The sequence below is a fragment of the Chanodichthys erythropterus genome, chromosome 6, assembly GCF_024489055.1.
Source record: "Chanodichthys erythropterus isolate Z2021 chromosome 6, ASM2448905v1, whole genome shotgun sequence".
NCBI lineage: Eukaryota > Metazoa > Chordata > Actinopteri > Cypriniformes > Xenocyprididae > Chanodichthys > Chanodichthys erythropterus.
Genome location: NC_090226.1, coordinates 20,809,949 through 20,830,767, shown reverse-complemented (window position 1 = coordinate 20,830,767; position 20,819 = coordinate 20,809,949). Strand labels below are relative to the sequence as shown.

The 20,819-nt window shown below is 36.4% G+C and overlaps 1 pseudogene; it reads right to left on the bottom strand.

Moving 5' to 3' along the window:
- Positions 1–8,191: 8,191 nt before the first annotated feature.
- On the bottom strand, positions 8,192–10,985 carry LOC137021654 (keratin, type I cytoskeletal 19-like; annotated as a pseudogene).
- Positions 10,986–20,819: the final 9,834 nt, after the last annotated feature.

Sequence of the window (20,819 nt, the reverse complement as noted above, 5' to 3'; positions counted from 1 at the left end):
TCAGCCGAGAACCGATTCGTTGCATTTGGAGCATTTCAAGCTCAAATGAGCGAAATTAAGGTGAAATTTCGCGGACAAAAAAGGTCAGTTGTCCAACAAAATAACGTAGCAATATTTGAAGCACAGTTATACGCAGAAATCACTTTCAAACCAAGCAGCTTTCTGTTGGTCAAAGTGGCGAATTTGCGTGGTCAACTTGAACCCGAGGGGGAATATTTTGCCCTCCAGCGCAAATAAAATGACTTCGCTCTAAAAAATACTGGGTTAAAAACAACCCAAGTTGGGTTAAATATGGACAAACCCAGCAGTTTGGGTTAAAGGGCACCTATTATGCCCTCTTTCACAAGATGTAATATAAGTCTCTGGTCTGGTCAAGTTTCAGCTTAAAATACACAAATTTGCCCCTATTTGGGGGTGAGCAAAACATGCCTTTAACTATATTAATATATTGCTGGCTAAAAAAAAAAAAATCCAAAATCGGTTGAAAAAAATCGCTGGGTGAAAACGACCCAGTACCTGAGTTTGTCCATATAAACCCAGCATTTTTAGATTTTAGAATGTGAAAATTCGCCAAACAACTGTGACCGCACTGAAAATCGAGGATTTGACTGATTTGGCAAAAAGCAAGATATTTTAATATTCAAAGAGCAGAAATGTTACAAATATTTTTTTTTAAATAAATTATATTACTTTAGTAAAATATATTATTAAATGTTTTGTTAAAAATGATGACAGCTGTTATGATAAGAAATGTTATTACAACAGGCAAAAACTTTTTCAGCCAGTAGATAATTTTATAGGCAATTTAAAGGAAAATTCAAATTATACTTATAAGTTCTAAATGACTTTGTTTTTATGAGCTGCAGAAATTTGACTAGGCCTACAAGAAACTGACCTGGCACACTGCAAAACATAATAAAAGCAATGTGTGCCTACACGTAATATGTAGCCTAATATGCATGTAATATGCCAAGTCATGACGCAAATTTAGCTTAATCCGTTTTGAACGTTTCTTTTAAATGAACTGTTCAAAAGAACCGATTCGTGTAAATGAATCGGACCTCTTGTCACTATTTTCACTGATGGACTGAGCAGAACAGAAATATACACATCTGGACGGGAAAAAGGATATAAGCTATTCGTGCAATATGAATTTAAATCTGTAGAGAGCGCTCCGTGGCCCAAGTCTTAGCGGTTTTGATTACAATCTCATAGGATTTTACAAAACATGTCATTGTTTACTTACAGTTGTTATTTTTCTGTGGAATACAAAAGAACACTTGTTGAAAAATCCACAACTCTAAAAGTATAGTCTGTATCATTAAAATAAAAATCTTAAAGCAACAAAATATTTGAATTGCAATTTTGCTATTATAGTTAAAAATGTGAAAATGCTTCTTGCTAATCATTAGGATGATATCACTGAAATAAATCTGAGAACTACTGCTTTAAAGTTATCAAATAGGAATAGCAATATTTAGTGAATATTTTAGGAATAAATATGTGTTATGATTTATGATGTAACATATTTGTATAAACTGTAACCTGGAAACAGTCAGATTAGGCAAATCTTTGTTTTTACACTACCTTTAAATCCAGCTGTATTCAATTGTAATAGTTTGGTCTTTTTCTTTAAAGAGTTAATAATCCAAAGGGTCAATGAAACCGAATATTATCCCACATCGGAACATTGATGATTCGGTGTGCATATATTGTCTCTAATGGATTTTTTATTTATTAACCATCTGTGTATACAAGACTGCTTTATACCTTTCAGCAGGTTCTTCAGAAGTCAGGCCTCATTTTGGGGAAGGGTATTAATAAAGTGTGAAACAGCGCCTCTTTCCGGCCATAGAATGCAGTCAATGAATTCTAACAGACATATCACATTTCTTCCAGAGAGGCGGTATAGTACCAATAATATAATATGATATGATACAGTAGTGCAAATCAGCAATTGCCATTACTGAAAAGATTTAACATTTAAAAAAGATTACAAATTTGAAAGTGAGAGGAGGTAATTTTCTGGAGTTAACAAGTAAAATGGAAATACACGGTCATAAACTTAATTTCTGTAGTCACATTATTCATCAAAAATTATTTATTTTTTCACTTCTATCCCAGTGAACAAGAACAAACACAAAAGACTGAGTCTCTCTGTATCGCTCAGGCTGCACTGCAGTGTCTATTCACAGGCGCGATCCCGCTACTGATCGGCACGGGGGCTTTGACCTGCTCCGTCTCCGACCTGGGCCGGTTCACCCCTCCTTAGACGACCTGGTGGTCCCGGGCTCCCCCAGGAGCACCATATCGATACCGAACTTAGTGCGGACACCCGATCGACATAGTCCACTGCAGCCCAGAAGCCCTGAGCTCAAGCGATCCTCCAGCCTCAGCCTCCCAGTAGCTTGGATTACAGGCGCTCGCCACTGCACCCGGCGAGAGCTGCGAGAATCAGCGCTGCTACTGAATCTAGTGCGCTCACAGCGACCTCTAGTGTGTGGAAACACGTTTAGGTTCACAATGAGGCAGTGTGAGCGATAGCTTGTGCAGGCTAATATTTTCACAAGTGGTACTTTTTAAATACTGTTAGTACTAATCTCCAAACAGATAGGCTAATCAAAAATTCATTTTTTTTTTCAACAATTTGTGTTTTTCTAACACAGCTAATCACTCTTTCAAAACCATGATCTCATGCTTTCATTGTAGGCTAGTTGTACATAATTTCATTCTACATAATCATTGTTTCATAACACAAGATCGTTGTGATTATGTAAAGAGAACATTTGGTTTAATCACAGAAACACAACAGTATGGTCATCATCTAAAATAAATTGCTTATAATGTAAAAAAAAAATAAATAATAATAATTACATTTGGTTATCCACAAGTTCTATAGAAACTATGCCTATATAATCAATATCTATAGTTCTGTATTAAACTAAACGAGAAGAGATGTAAATTAAAAGTTGGATAGTAATAGCATTATGAAAGGCAGTTACTGTGAATGAAACATTTATATAGATGAAACACTTATTTTGTGTAGTGAAAAGGATACTTTGTGATTTTGTGTATTGTACTAAAACAATTGAAAATACACTGAAATGTAAAAAGCACACTTTTGATGATCTGTTGTGATATTAATATTAAGAGTTTTGAAAATGTACCAGTTGCTTGTGGAAATTGCACCAAAGCAATTAAAAAAACTAATATCTATGTGTTATCAAAAGGTGTGAAGTATGATGTTTCTATAAAATGCTTAAATTTTCTTTTCACACAATCTTACCCCATACCAAAATTGTCATAAGGACAAGAGAAGAGGTATGGGAGAGGAGTATACTGGATTGTGCTGGATCTTTATGTTTTCCCCCTTACACGTGGAACCATTATTTCTGCCATGAACAGAAAATAAAACAAGGTAATTGTGACTTTTTATCTCACAATTCTGACTTTCTCCTCTAAATCCCTAGTTTATATTTTAAAATTCAGAGGGGAAAAGTCGGAATTGTGAGATAAAAATTGTGAGAAAAAAAGTCACAATTACATTTTAAACTTTAGTTTTCTGTGGTGGAAAAAAGCTGCATATAACCAAAGACCATGTATTTTGGATTTGTTGTTTTGCGATTTTTCATTTTTCGTTTTTTCATTTCAGTAAAAGCTTCATGTAAAGCTTTTACAACGATTCCACTACCACTGTTCCATATGCAGAATATGCAATCTGCATAGGGCACTTACTACCAAGGGGACATCATCCCACCCTCTATGGGCACCATCAACACCACACCGCCAGAAAGCAATTTCAATGGAGGTGTCAACTGAAGTTCTGCATAGGGGACCCATTTGACCAGTGGCTGCCCTGAGCAATTCTGTTACTTTCTTCTCCTTTTTTCTGCACATTCTATAAAGTAAAAACAGTAGATTTCATATAAGGTAGGTAGAGAACAGAAACATGACAAGTAGCCTAATGCAGTTTTCATAATGACATCAACTGTTGACGGTCATTTCTCTTTGATTGACTATGTTCATGTTGGATAGAAAACTAGTGCTAGAGTTATGACAGAAAGACTCAATTTTGAATCAGGTTTGCTGTGTTTTGATAGAGTTAGTATATGTAGAAAAGGGTTTTTTTAGCATTTCAAAATGTAGAGTTTGTATTTAGGCTATTTAACAAAATATGGTTTTGGGCAGAAAATTAACCATTTGGCTAATTGTGTGATGTAGGTGTGTTGCTTTGTTAAGAGTTTAGAAAAAGTATTTTAAGTATTGGTAAACGCTTGTTAGCAATTGAAAAGAACTGTAATTGTAACCTAAACGTGTTTCCACACACTAGAGGTCGCTGTGAGCGCACTAGATTCAGTAGCAGCGCTGATTCTCGCAGCTCTCGCCGGGTGCAGTGGCGCGCGCCTGTAATCCAAGCTACTGGGAGGCTGAGGCTGGAGGATCGCTTGAGCTCAGGGCTTCTGGGCTGCAGTGGACTATGTCGATCGGGTGTCCGCACTAAGTTCGGTATCGATATGGTGCTCCTGGGGGAGCCCGGGACCACCAGGTCGTCCAAGGAGGGGTGAACCGGCCCAGGTCGGAGACGGAGCAGGTCAAAGCCCCCGTGCCGATCAGTAGCGGGTTCGCGCCTGTGAATAGACACTGCAGTGCAGCCTGAGCGATACAGAGAGACTCAGTCTTTTGTGTTTGTTCTCGTTCATTAGGATATAAATGAAAAAGAAATGATTTTTGATGAATAATGTGACTAAATTAAGTTTATGACCATGCATTTTCATTTTACTTTTTAACTTCAGATATAAGCTCCTCTAACTAATAACCTCATAAACCTCTTTTTTAAATGTTAAATCTTTTTCAGTAATGGGAATTGCTGATTTGCACTAATGTGCTGTACTGTATCATTATTGGTACTATACCGCCTCTCTCTGGAAGAAATGTGATATGTCTGTTAGAATTCATTGACTGCATTCTATGGCCGGATGGAGGCGCTGTTTCACACTTTATTACAGTTTTTTTCAGTTACTAACAAGCATTGTTCAATACTAAAGCCACATTTTCAAAACTATTCACACATTTAGCAGAACATCTGTCTGTTGTGATCATACCATTAACACAATTCATGTCGTTTTCACACAAAATGCAGTCAATTGACACGTTTCTAAAATGCTTAAATTTTCTTTACACACAATCTTACCCCATACCAAAATCATGGATCTTTCTGATCTTATTTTCAAATGCTTAAACACAGCAAGTCAGAAATGAACCTAATGTTCCAATCTTTAAATATAGTATAAAAAATGCTGAAACAATTGATAAGCATTTTTAATTAGCAGATCACTGAAATATTGAGAAATTAGCAGATTCCAATCTCAGTTGGAGGCATAGTCAGGTGTTGAAATTATTTCCATTACATGGACAGACAGTAAAATATGACTCTTTGAATCTGATTTGTTCAGTGTGGATGAAGAACAACACAGGAGCAGAGAGAAAAAAATGCAAAAAGACTAGCAAAAGTCAAAGCGCCAGGAATTGAACATACTGCCAGATCTGAGAAGTTGTAAGCGCCGACTTGAAGCTGTACAGCAAAACTGAAGTAAAGTGTAAAAGTAAATATGTCTCACACATTTGTGTCTGTCATTTTGTTAATGTGAATGCCATTTTACTCATTTGTAACTATTAATCTGCAACTACAACTTCGTAACGGGTGTTTTGATTGTTGTCTGTGTGTGCAAATCCAAACATTCAGCTTTTCATATCAGGGCTGTATTAATACGACAAGTTCTCACTTTCAAATCAGCAACCTCTCAGGTTTTGCTACTGATTTACTTTCATAATTAAGCAGGGTGAATGATAGCTTGTGGAGGCTGGTCAAATGGAGGCTAAGTACATTTTCAATACTGTTAGTACTAATCTCCAAACGCATAAAATTCATTTTTTCTACAATTTTAAGCATACTGTCAATTGACTATAGTACAATGGGCCTACACACAAGCACACTTTTCACCTAAAAGTTTTATTTAGACTCTTTTCATTTAAACTTTCATAATGCAATTGCATAAGTGTTTTCATTTTTCATCTGTTCTCATTCATTTTAATATATCTGGCTATTGTAGAGCTACAATTAATCAATAGGCCTAATGGTGGCTGATCAATTCTTTTTTTTTAGCTGGTTTGATTATTACAGTTTTTTCAATTGCTAACAAGCATTGTTCAATAATGAAGCCACATTTTTCAAAACTCTTCATACAGTCTGATACCAACATGAATCAGCAAACAGTTCATCTCACCTCCAAAACTCACTCAGACCAACAAAACATTTCATATTTCTCAAAATAAGCTTGTTCCACCATAACACTGGCAACTATTCTCATTCAGAAAACATACATTATTCACACTGACCTAAAAAAAAACACTTAACAACAGGGAGCATTACATAAATGATGAACTTTGATCTTTGAAGTTTAAAGGATTTTTCACATAAATCAGTATTTCATACTAGAATAAGATCTTTTTTATGGTACTGACTATATTACAGCATAAATAATGAATGAGAAATGCAGCATTTTTTTTTTTTTTTTTTTTCTTTCTATATCAAATCGAAACATTCAGCTTTTCACATCAGGGCTGTGAGTGTAAATTTCAGTTTACAAATACAAATATTAATACGACAAGTTCTCACGTTCAAATCAGAAACCTATCGGGTTTTGCTATTGATTTACTATCATACCTAAATTGTGAACTAAACATGTTTCCACACACTAGAGGTCGCTGTGAGCGCACTAGATTCAGTAGCAGCGCTGATTCTCGCAGCTCTCGCCGGGTGCAGTGGCGCGCGCCTGTAATCCAAGCTACTGGGAGTCTGAGGCTGGAGGATCGCTTGAGCTCAGGGCTTCTGGGCTGCAGTGGACTATGTCGATCGGGTGTCCGCACTAAGTTCGGTATCGATATGGTGCTCCTGGGGGAGCCCGGGACCACCAGGTCGTCTAAGGAGGGGTGAACCGGCCCAGGTCGGAGACGGAGCAGGTCAAAGCCCCCGTGCCGATCAGTAGCGGGATCGCGCCTGTGAATAGACACTGCAGTGCAGCCTGAGCGATACAGAGAGACTCAGTCTTTTGTGTTTGTGTCTATCTAACGTCATATACCTTAATTATTGATGGGGTAAGATTTAGCATTGTAATGAAATCAACCTGTTGTGTCTACGGTGTGTGTGTGTGTGTGTGTGTGTGTGTGTGTGTTCACTAGCCTACTCTGCTCCTAATGTGTGTATTAAATTGGATGGGTTAAATGCAGAGAAAAAATTCCGAGTATGGGTTATCATACTTGGGCTTCACATGTCACTTCCACTTCACGTATAACAGTCCAGTTGTGTAGTTATTGTCAAAATATTTGTTTTGTCTTAAGATGTTTGTACATTTGTAAACCTCATAAAAACTAAATAGAAATATATATTTCAGCGATTCTGTTTATACACATATCTTGTCTATCATGTAAACATGCATATATTATTATTATTAATATGAATACATAATATTTAATAAATAAAGTGCATTAATAAAGTTAAAAATCCTACAATATGTTACTATAACCTCTCAAGTATACTATATTTCATCTAACAATCTCAAGGTGGTGTTCTAGTATTGATTTATACACTCCATTGAGTGAATTAAAGTTTCTAAATATAGGAAGAGAAACTAAAATATGGGATTGAATTTTATTAAAGGTCATAATGGCTCTTCCAATCAGTATATCAATAAAAGGCCTCTTAAATAAAATAACAAGAAATACGTACATCAAGACAGGAAAGAAAACTGCTTCTCAACTGGTCTTTAATGGTGAATTGTAAGACTGTCAGTACAGAATGTTTCATTGCACTACAACCTTGTTACATTCTTTGTTTACATTTGATGTTGTTCATATGATCTGTTTACATTTGACCACTTTTTCGACTGGGGTTGTACACACAAACACATCACCTGAAAGGGAGATAAAAGAGATATTAATAAATAACATACAATCTGAAGCTGACCCAAACCACACCTACAACCACAAAATATAAAGAGAGATTTTAATTACCTGGTCCTTGAGTCCTATAAGAGGGGGAAAAGATTAGTGCATTAGTGAAGTCACTTCAGAAAAAACAACACCCATTTTCCCATTCTTGTGATGTTCAGGTCTTTGGAATAAAAAGATGAACTTACTTGATGCCCTGATTTTCCAGGAGGCACCTGTAAGTGGCGATCTCCTGCTCCAGACGGCTCTTGATGTCCAGCAGTGCATCATAGTCTCTGCCCTGCTGCTCAATGCTATAGCGCACCTGACAAAGCTCTGCCTCCAGTGTGTCGATGTGTTTCTGGAAGCCTGCTAGTATAGTGCTGTACCTAGCCTCTGTTTCTGCTAGTGAACACTCCAGTGCTCCTCTCTGTGTGCGTGATGAGAAGAGGCAGAAAGAAGAACGGATTACTAGACAATTTATAGTTATTTCTAGTCACCAAAGTCTCTTTAAGGCAAGTCAGTTAACTCGGGGGCCATATTCATAACCGACCGAAATATATGTAAAATTATAAAAGTCTGTTAGTGTGTGACCCTCAGTGGTTTAGTGTGATACTCAGTTTTTCTCTTTAACCATTATAATGTAGGCAAGTTTATGATGCCTAGTGTTTTAAAATCTGTTCAGATTCAACAGTCATGTAATGTATTCCAGCCTTATAAAATGGTTAGTTCCTGTCCTTGATTCTGATTGGTCAATAGCTGTGTTTTATTCACGATTAAACATGGCTATGACCGATTCACCCAACGGTTCTGTGTATCACTACACAACACCCTTAGCAAAGTAAACTGTTTATTCTCAATTGATATTAGAGTTCATTGAAGCGTACTGTATTATGTAGAAGAGTATTGTGAGAAAGAGATCGAGTGAGCGAGTTTATTACCTGCATTCAGATTTATCGTTTTCATTCAGGTCAGTCCTATGTTCATAATAAAAAATCTGTTTAAATGTCTGATGTATTATCTTGTCCTTTTAACAGTTAAGGGGTTTTCCCGTGACTGACAGCGCTAGTCAAAGCATTTTTCAGTTGCATCTTGTTCTGTGTTCACAACAATTGTCAATATAAAAGTCTTCGCTACTGACTGACACACTTATAAAGACAGTCTTTGCCGCCATATACTGGCGTAATAATGTAGCTTCTGTTGCTGTTCATGGTCAGGGACTATTTTTTCCAGCAGAAGGAAGGCTTTTAGTGAAAGTTTACTTCATGAAAGTTGCATTGATACATATTTTTGGCATTAATATTTGTCTTGTGTGGTAACTGTTTTATAAAAGCAATAACTCGAGACTTATTCATGATACAGCACAGCCTCTTGTACCTTACTGCTTACTTTAAGCTCAAATCACACAAAACAATTATATTTTTCAGGTTAGTTCAGCTAATGCACATTCAAATAAACAGATAATTTTCTCACCATGCTGATCTGAGACTGTAGTTCGATCTCCAGACACTGCAAGGTACGCTGCAAATCTGAGATCTGTGACCTAGAAGTTTCTAGGCACTCTGCGGCAGGCCACATCTTTGCACAGTTGTGCCGTCTTAAAGAGAGAAAGAAAGAAAGACACACAACATATGAACTATGTATAATTTGTTATGCACTCCACTGTCATACCCTACTGTTTACTGTTTTAATACCAAATGTCTGCCACTATATATGATGGCAAATTGGGATTCAGCTCTAGAGGAATGAAAGAGACAGAGGCTGAAGTCTCACCTTCTCTTTGAACCAGCACTCCTGTTCTCTGCGGTGTTTGTCTATGATGGTCTCATAATGACAACGGATCTCCTCCAAAACCTTATTCAGGTCTTGCTGAGGAGCAGCATCCACTTCCACACACACTTTTGTGTTTGTCAACTGACACATTAGTGCTTCCACATCCTGTAACCACACATGGCTCATGCATCAGGTCTTGACTAACTCAATTTCCATTGCAAGTCCTTTCTAAGCATGCTACACTTTGCACATAGCACAAACTTTCAAGATTCATAGTTTAATCTGCTACAGGCAAACTAACCTCCCGGTGGTTCTTCTTCAAACACGCTAGATCTTGCTGCAGAGTCTCGATCTGCATCTCCAGGTCGGCCTTTGTCAGGGTCATCTGGTCCAGCAAGCGACGCAGGTTGGTGATGTCAGCCTCCACAGACTGCCGCATTGCTAGCTCATGCTCATATCTGATTGGTGGAGAGGCAGGATGGGGCATAAACTCACAGATCATGTTTTAAACATGACCAAAATGAACTTAGATGCTAAAGCTTCCAAACTATGATTACAGGATATAATTTAAGAGAACTCACTTTATTCTGAAGTCATCAGCAGCTAGTTTAGCGTTGTCGATCTGCAGTAGGATGTTGGCGTTGTCGATGGTAGCATTTCTAATCTATCAATGTAGACGTAGAGCATACTTTAATATGTTACAAGTCTTCCATCATTACATTCCTTATGAAAGTGCACAAGTGTACCTTTTCCTTCAGGCAGTCGATGGTGTTCCAGTAGGCGCTGTAGTCCCTCTGGCAGATCGGCCCCTTCTTCTCATAGAACTCACGGATCTGCCTCTCCAGAGTGGCATTGGCAGCCTCCAGGGAGCGCACCTTCTCGAGGTAGGACGCCAGACGGTCGTTCAGGCACTGCATGGTGGCCTTCTCATTCAGCTGGATGTAATCACCGTTCCCAACGGTGATTCCGATTCCTCCACTGTTCAGTCTGCCATAACGTCCATATCCTCCACCAGTTTTGCAATGCAGATCTGGGTAGCAATCGATAACAGGGCGGCGATAACAGGGGGAAGAGATCCGAGTTCTTCCTCCAAAACCACAGCCATACACACTGTATGCTTTGGGTGTACAAGTAGTTATTGTTCTACAGCTAATTGGAGTAACTACGGATTTACAGGTCACGGTCTTGGGACCATAGCAGGATGATGTACGGACAGAGCAAGACATGGTGGATGGATGCAGAGATGAGATGAGCCCAGAGAGGATACTGAAGGAAACTGTTAGAGTTGTCCTGACGAGGATGGAACATTTGAGCCCGGCTCTGATCTCTTATAGAGATGGAGATGCAGGGCGGCTCCTGTACTTTGTCGATGGGAGAAGGAGGTAGGGTGTGTGGAAGTGATTTGTGCCAGTTTAACGCCCTTTGTCAGTTAAGGGCAGAAAAATTAGGTTATGCGATTTAAGGTTATGCAAGGATAATGAATATATGACACAAATCTTGATCTATGAAATAGATAAAATTATTGGGTAAAACTATTGGGCTGCTGTACTCTTAAAAATTTTGAATGGAAAGGTTAAAAGATCTGCTGTTCACTGTCGCTTAGCAAAATATTGGCCTGTTCATGAGTGTCACTAAGTCATAGATTTATGAAACAGAAGCAACTCTGCCCTTATGAATAAGAAGTATACTTCAAGTTCATTTTATGAAGTATATTTAAGTAATGTTAAAGTATATTTTTAAGTATACATTATGTAGTAAGTATACTAATATCAATTACTAGTAGTAAACTTGTAAGTGTACTATTTTAATACCACTTGGGACTAAATTGCCCACTTTTAGTATATAAAAGTATACTTTTGAATGTACTATAAGTGTAACAGTATAGTAAACTTTAAGTGCACAACTAGTTCATTATTACTTTTCTCATTTGCAGTGCAAGTGAACTTATGAGTATACTAGTAGTGTACTATTTTAATACTAGTAGTACATTTTTAGTATATATTTTTTCATAAGTTTATAAGACTTTATAAGGCTACTCAATCAAAAGAGTAAACACAACTACAAGCTAATTATTCTTAGAATAGCCTACTTAATTATACTTTTAAGTATATCTCGATCAAAAGATTAAGTATAGTTCCTATAACACTAGATGTACCCGTTACATAAGAATGGCATCTACACTAATATTAGTTTCTCTGTTTATCCTAAGGTTTACCATAGTCAGCCGAATCCGGGCCCTATCCAGGTGAGATCAAGGACCTGCACCTACACAATGGAAACACAGCCATTTGGAGTTTGGGATCCTTTCCGCCGTCGCTTTTGGCTTGCTTAGTTGGGGACACTTGACATTTGATTTTCGACAATGTTTTGATCTGCCTGCATTGACAGCCTTGTATGTGAACTAAACTGAGCTGTACAAAGACCATAACTATGGAGCACTATAAGAGCACTCACTGACCACAGTTCCAATTTCTCAGTACTGAGCAAAATGAATAAATAAATAAATATTTAATTTTGTTTAATGCTATTTTGAAAATTCTTCAATAAAGAATTAGCATACAAATAATTATTAAGTATAGTTAAATGTAGGTTATATAAATGTAACTATGGATAAAATATTTCATTAATTTTGATAGATGTGGTCATTGAATGCATTTAGTATCAAGTGATAAAGAAATGTACAGAGATGCTTGTGTTTTCTAGCACATTTGGTTTCATTTTCTGTACCACAGTCTGTTTTTTTTTCTACTGTCTCAAATGCACTGTAAAAAAGAATTGTTGGTTTGACTTAAAAAAAAAAGTAAGTTACCTGGTTGCCTTAAAGTTTGGGAATGAGAAATAGTCTGGGGTGAAGTGCAAAAGTTATTGTGGTGCAAGAGTCCATACAAAACAAAAGACAGAACTGGGATCGTGACAATAATTTTCTCTACAGTCACTGTAGTATTGGAAAGTGTCCATTTCCATAATCTAATAAAAGCAGGTGCTTGACTAGACAGGTCAGACATTTAAAAAGGGTTTAGTCCACTTATTAGTAAGAGTGTAGTAAGTCAACTCAGCAGAAAAAAGTATGGTGTGGAGAAACCGTGACTTCAGAAAGGAGCCTGTAAAGCTTAAAGCTTACACTGCTATTTTGGATCAGAAACAAAAAAAAATGTAAGGGTGATGTGGATAATTCAGTTTTTTATCTGTTCCCAATATAATTAATCTGACCCCATTAAAGTTTATTTTTTAACCTCTTATCCTTTAAAGGTAAATGTCTTTCTTAGAACTGACAGGAATTAACCCAAGCGTTTAGATCCCATGAGATCTGGTTGGGAATTTAGTTTAATCTCTAAAAAAATGTTAGAAAACACAAGTAGATAAAAAGTATGTGGGAAGCACATGTGTTCTGCACTGTAAAAAGTAATACGCTCTATCTAATTAATAAAATAGGATTACATGCAATATTATTAATTAAATCAATTTATAAGAACTGAGTTAGAATAAATCAAATGAATTCCTTAAAAGTCAACCAATTAGCAGACACCATTACAAAACCACAAACTGACATAAAAAGCAAAGAGTTAAACTGCCCAACTACATGAAACACCGATCACCATAATGATGACCAAACATTTTCAATACCATCAACATCTAAATCTCTGTTCATTCTTGTGTTTCTCTTTCCTTCAGTGATTCTGCTGGTTATCATCAGGTGTCTTCAATGCTAATAATAAAAAATAAAGAGTCCTTATTTCATCTTTGACGTCTGTCTGTTATTCAGGCATTTTTGTTTAAATTTCACTTACATTTTACACGTTTTAAATGGCTGTTATTTAAGGAATTAATTTAACTATTTTTCTAACTCAATACTATTTATTGAATTTAATTAATAATATTGCTTGTAATCTGCTGCCAATATTTTATGGAGTAGATATTACATATTACTTTTTACAGTGTGTGAAGCAAATGGTACAGATGTGTATTAGAGGTTCAAGAGACATTGGCTCCACAGACAGAACCATCCTCTCCCTGGATTATCCCAACAGTCCTCACTCAGCATATTTATGATTCCCTTGAACCAGATAAGTCTTAGCATACTGTGATGATGAAGAGCATTGTCAAACCTTTAATTCATATGTATACCTTTAAATGGATTACTATTGAATAGGGCGGTAAAGACTTTCACACACTCGCTCAGCCCTACAAGCCACACTTGTGTGCAGCAAAGAAAGCTTCAATTAACCCAGGTACACCCACACAAGCTCCACAAAGCTAATACAACAACGCTGGTTAGCAACAACAAAGCCTACAGAATGCTTGTGAACTGAAGTCGTGTTCACAGTTGTATTTGCTGTAAAATATTCCACTTATGGATAATTTCTCAAAATCTGTGATTCTCTGTAAAACCCACTGCGATCCAAGAATTTAGTTGAAATTTCAACAATCTCATGGCATTTCATAACAGTTTGGCAAATTTGTGGTTAAACCATTTTAACTCATTTGTATCCCATCTCATTGTATGTTTTTGTACAATCTGCTAATGCCCCATGATGGTTATGTTTAGAGATGAGGACCTTCATGCTTACTTTTTTCTAAAAATCTTACATTTTTGTATTACTCACATTGATTTTCTACAAATTCACATGACATGTCCACCTCATAAAACAGTAACGCTGTCCTGCTTAATCTTTAAATAATCTAACTAAAAGCTGTCATTAATTTTGTACTTATTCAACCCTGAATGCAATCATTATGATCTTAAGCCTTTTCACACCAAGACAGATATTTGGTGTCAAAATGTGGTATGATAAAATGAATATTGATGAACATTTGCATGCAAGGTTTTGCATGAAAGGTTTTAATATCTTTTATATGCAAAGAAACCTGCCAACCAATTTTGATCACAGGCCACCCTTACAAAAATAATTTAATTCAAGTGTGCTATTAGTATACTTTTTTTAAACTAAAAATAAGAAAGTATATGTTATGGTGGCTCCAAGGAAGACGAAGATGAGTACAAAACTCCAAGAAGGTTTGTTAAGATAATCCAAAAGCGTAACACAGTGCATTAACACCAGCAACACAAGGAATACCAGAAAACTAAAGAATGCAAAGGCGGGAACTAAAATACAAAGCAAATGAGGGAACTAATAAAGAACAACTGTGATGATTAAATGAATTACCATGACAACTAAAAGGTGGCGGGAAAACAGAACAAAGGAAGACAATTGATGTATGAAAACAAACTTAAAGTCCATGAAAACTAAAACGAACATAACAAAACTGTAACAGTATACTTTCAGTCTACTTTTTATGTACTTCTCAGAAATGTACTTAAAATTGCACTTAAGTGTACTTGATAAAAAAAGTATATTTGTCAAATCAAGTCAAGTCAAGCCAAACTTTATTTATATAGTGCTTTTTACAATGCTGATTGTGTCAAAGCAGCTTTACAGTGATCACTGCTATATAATTTTGGTTGCACAGCAGCTCTTAAAAAAATGGTGTCATTGTCCAACTTAAGTAAATTCAGTACTGATTCATTCTGTTGTAAGAACATCCACTTTTCAAGATGCATGTGCAAATGTGTCTGATCCTTGACGCAATCGTGAGTTGATTCTGAGGTAGTTTGATCTAATATTTGATGTTTTTAAAAATGTTGTTGATTTAAGTAGCAAATGAGAATTAATTAAATTAATGATTGTATTTTCAAACAAATGTCTTCTTACAGATTTTCAGTTTTGTTCAAGGTAATTCAAGCAACAGTTTTCAATATCGGAAGAATGTGTAAAAGTGTGGTATTTATTAGATTAAGATGGTAAATATCATAGGCTTATATCAAATTGAGTATCCACCTTAGAGATAATACCTATATTTATTTATGATACCCATATGATATTTATCATATAGAATATACAAATAATATACATATACAAACAAAACGAACCACTTTTATGATTTATTTTCACACAAAATCTGTTGCTCCGTCAATGTTCAATACAAACACTTTTTTCTGCAATCATACATTTTGAGAGTAGTGAAAAGCACATTTTATCTTAAGGTGTGCCTTTAGCCCTGTTGTACCCTATTGTACCCCATTACCCTACAAAACTTCGTTTTGGTCTGATTTTGTTTGAAATGATGCCACATCAGTTTGTTCTTTGATTTCGTTTGAAGCATATCAGGGCCCTTAGTCTGCAAGTCAAGATTATGCTACAAAGTGTGGTGTTAAAGGAATAGTTGCTCCCAAATTAAAACTGTATTATCCTATACTCATCCATGTTATTTCAAAGACGCTTGACTTTCTTTCCTCTGCTGAACACAAAAGGAGAATGCACAAGATCTTTCTCATACAACAAAAGCAACAAGGCACTATCTGAAAGTTTATTTACACAATATCCATTTTGTGTAAATTTTAAGTCCATGTTTTCTGGTGAGATTCTATGTATGTTAATATATTGTGCTGAACTGAGAGCATCCTGATGTAAGTGTCTTTATTGCCCAGAATGAACAGGCTGAGAATGATGTGTGATATGACACATGAAGTGGAGTGTTGCATCAAGGTAAACTGTAAGGGGTCTGGTGTGGGTGGGATAGTGGCGTTGATGTTTGTCAGGACAAGCTCTCAAACACTTTATGTGGGTGTGAGTGCTACAGGGAAGTAGCCATTAAGTTAGGTTATTGCTAAATTATTGGGTGCATGCAGGGATGATTCATTTTTTAACTTGGGTCATAACAGTCAAACTTCTGCATTAAAAAATGACACAAACAAGGTGTATCAAACGGGCAGTTTTTAGGCGTATGTAACGATGACTGACTCACTTGAGTAGTTGAATCCATAAGCTGTGTGTTATGAAAGGGTTAGTTCACCCAAAAATGAAATTATGTCATTAATTACACACTCTCATGTCGTTCCACACCCGTAAGACCTTCGTTCACCACATTCAATGTGCAGAAAAGTCGTAAAAACATTGTTAAAATAGTCAACATGACTAAAGGTTCAACCTTAATGTTGTGAAGCGATGAGAATACTTTTTTTGTGCAAAAACAAAACAAACATAACGACTTTATTCAACAATTTTCCCTCTTCCCTGTCAGTCTGTTGCGCACAGTGCTGTGTTTCCAAGTTAACGGCAAAACGCCGACTCATTATTGGCCAGCTCTTGCATCAGCATCACACACATGCCTTGTGCTGCTCACGTGAACAGGCGTCAGCCAATACTGAGTCACAGTTCGGACGTAGAACCTGGAAGCGCTGCAACAAATATAGTATAGCAGAATGACGGGAGAGGCGAATTTCTTGAATAAAGTCGTTGTGTTTGTTTTGTTTTTGCACAAAAAATATTCTCATGGCTTCACAACATTAAGGTTGAACCTCTGTCACGTTGACTTGATGTTTTTACTCCTTTTCTGGAGATTGAAAGTGGTAATTTCATTGTTTTCAGTGGAGGCTAAAAAAAACCTCTTGGATTTCATCAGAATATCTTAATTTGTGTTCCGATGATGAATGAAGGTCTTACGGTTTTGGAACAACATGAGGGTGTGTAATTAATGACAGAAATTTCATTTTTGGGTGTCAATCAGAGAAAAAGTTCAGGAATTGGAAAGCGAGCTGAAACTTCATGTACTCGATCCCTCAGAATTTGATGACAGCTAAATTAAATTTTTCACAGGACTGCCCAGTTTACAGACTTTCATGCTGTTGTTCAGCTCTGTGTCATCAGTTGTTCCTGTTACTACAAAACATTCGCTCAAGCCTACTCAGGAACTTCTTCTTACACTGATGAAGCTGCGCCTCAATCTGTCCGAGGAATTCTTAGGTCACCTTTTCAGGATTCATCAGTCAACGGTATCAAGAATTCTTCGTCGCTGGATACATGTCCGTGGAGCCTTTAATTCATTAAAGTAAAAATAAGGCCTTAATTAGCATTACAATGTTTGGCATTAAAATAGTTTCTAAGATCTTACAAATGCAACTGAACCAACACTGGTTTTCACTCACTGCTTTTTGAAATCGTAAAACCTTGTCTCTGTATTGCAACGACTCGCAGTAAATGAATGGCATTTTACACAAAATGAGTTTGAGTCACATTTAGAACAGTGTGCAAGATTCTTTTTTTTACATAGCTTAATCTTAAACTTTGTTTAGTAGACAGAAGTTGACAACATTTCACCTAATTTGTGAGGAGATGTGAATATTTGCCAACTAAAGTATCAAATACTAAAATACCCTGCCATTCATTTTAAAATGTGATTGTCAAATGACACCTCCCTGATGAAGACTGAGACTAATATTTGTAAAGCAACCTTGATAAATAAAAATGATACTCTGCATGATATGGCCTGCTGAGATTCTTCTAGTTTTGACTATTTCAGCAGTTTTTACACCAACACAATTGGTTTAGGTGCTAATAATTCAGCACTGTATTTCATGTAAACCATTTTCCCAGAAATTCTGGAAACAGTCCATTCTTGGAAAAACTTTGAGCATGCAAAATCTGAACAGACACTGCAACTGTCATGAAATGACGTAACATTCAGTGGCATCTTGTTTAAAAACACAATTCAACATATAATACATCCAAAATCTAAGATCTACTCCACCTTATTGCAGTAGGCTACAGTAGATTTAAAGTTTGCACTCTTTTAATTAAGCTAAGATGTCGCACCAGGACATTTATCTTGTATTGGTCACGTGATCTTATTTTTTCCGGTCTCCTGCTTTCACATCTAGGCCCTACATGGAAGTCAATGGAATGAAAAGTGTGACTGACCCTTAAAATTAATTTCAGAAATAGAATCTGGGGAATCAAACAATGAATTAATTGACTAATCAATAACATTATGTGTTCATTTTGTTATTGATGTTTGTTCATTATAAATAAACACTGAATAAATTTACACACAAAAGACTGAGTCTCTCTGTATCGCTCAGGCTGCACTGCAGTGTCTATTCACAGGCGCGATCCCGCTACTGATCGGCACGGGGGCTTTGACCTGCTCCGTCTCCGACCTGGGCCGGTTCACCCCTCCTTAGACGACCTGGTGGTCCCGGGCTCCCCCAGGAGCACCATATCGATACCGAACTTAGTGCGGACACCCGATCGACATAGTCCACTGCAGCCCAGAAGCCCTGAGCTCAAGCGATCCTCCAGCCTCAGCCTCCCAGTATCTTGGATTACAGGCGCGCGCCACTGCACCCGGCGAGAGCTGCGAGAATCAGCGCTGCTACTGAATCTAGTGCGCTCACAGCGACCTCTAGTGTATGAAAACATGTTTAGGTTACAATTACAGTCTTCTACAACTGCTAACAAGTGCTTACCAATACTTAAATCTACTTTTCTATACTATTAGCACAGCAATAGACCCACTTCACTCAATTCTGACTTTTTTTTTTTTTGTGAGATATAGGCCTAAACTAGGGATTGAGAGAAACTTCAAAATTGTGAGATATAAAGACACAATTGTTTATTTTCTATAAAACATAAAGATGAACAGTTTAGCACACATTCTTCCTCCTCTCCCATTCCTCTTCTTCTCCAACTCTTCTCCTTCAACTCTTCCTCTCCCTTGTCTAGACATTTTTTTTTCTCTGCTTCTCTGAGTTGTTCAGCATCTACACTGAACAAAAGTATGTCCAAGTAATGAAAAGAACTTCAACACCTGACTGAGATTGGAATCAGCTATTTCTCAGTATTTCAGAGGTCTTTTACCTACAAATCTAACCTAAAAGCAGTTTTTTCAATATTTTTAATAAATAGTTTTCCATTACTTTTGAGCTGCTGTTGTTGCAAAAGTAGCTTTATACTATATTTAAGGTTTGGAACATTAGGTGTTGCAGTTTTTTTATGATTGCTTAAGCACAATTTTAAAAATAAGGCTCATTTGACTAAACACAATTCACAGATCTACACACACAAATAGTAGAACACCTCAGTTCTTTTGCAAAATGAAACACTTCATTCAAAACTTTACATTCATTTAACAAAACCCAACTTTGTCACCGTAAGGAACACACATGGTTCATTCATTCTGATTCTGTTTGATTCATTTACACACTGCTGTGATCAATCTTAAACACTTGTAACTTTTATACTTTTCTAATGATATAGTCTGGGTTTGATTTTTTTTTCAGAGATATTGTTAGATTAAAGTACATGAATATATTGACAAAAAACAACAACAAACAAGCAAAAACACAAGATCAGTACTGCACATTGATGAAAATATTTATTTCTCACCACATTGTAAAACCATTCAATACATCAATGCCTTTCCAAAGGTTATATTTTGGACTGAAAATCAGAACATATTCTAAATACAATATATTACACAAACAAAAACATCTGTGGAGACAAAACAAAAGCATCATTTTAAATGAAAAATAGAAAAAACACCAAAGCATCATCTCTTGGCCTAGCTGCATCTGGCCATAGCACTTCATCCACATCTCAGGCGATGTCCTCTCACGTAAGACAGCGAGGGAAGAATCTTCTTGAATCCATCCTTGCACAGATGGATGGGCCGTGTTGTAAGGGCCTAAGTTGGCAGTTTTTCTACAATTTTAAGCATACTGTCAATTGACTATAGTACAATGGGCCTAGCACACTTTTTTACCATGCATAAAAGTTTAATTTAGACACTTTTCATTTAAAGTACATGCATAATGCAATTGCATAAGAGTTTTCATTTTTCATCTGTTCTCATTTATTTTAATATATCTGACTATTTTATTAGCTACAATAAATTAATAATAGTTAATCAATTAATTATTTTAGCTGGTTTGATTATTACAGTGTTTCTCAATTGCTAACAAGTATTGTTCAATAATGAAGCCACATTTTTAAAAACTCTTCATACAGTCGGATATCGACATGAATCTTGGCTAAACATTCTCACCTCCAAAACTCACTCAGACCAACAAAACATTGTTATTTCTCAAAATAAGCTCCATCACTGGCAACAATTCTCATTCAGAAAACATACATTACATTCACACTGACCTAAAACACTAACAACAGGGAGCATTACATAAATGATGAACTTTGACCTTTGAAGTTTGAAGGATTTTTCACATA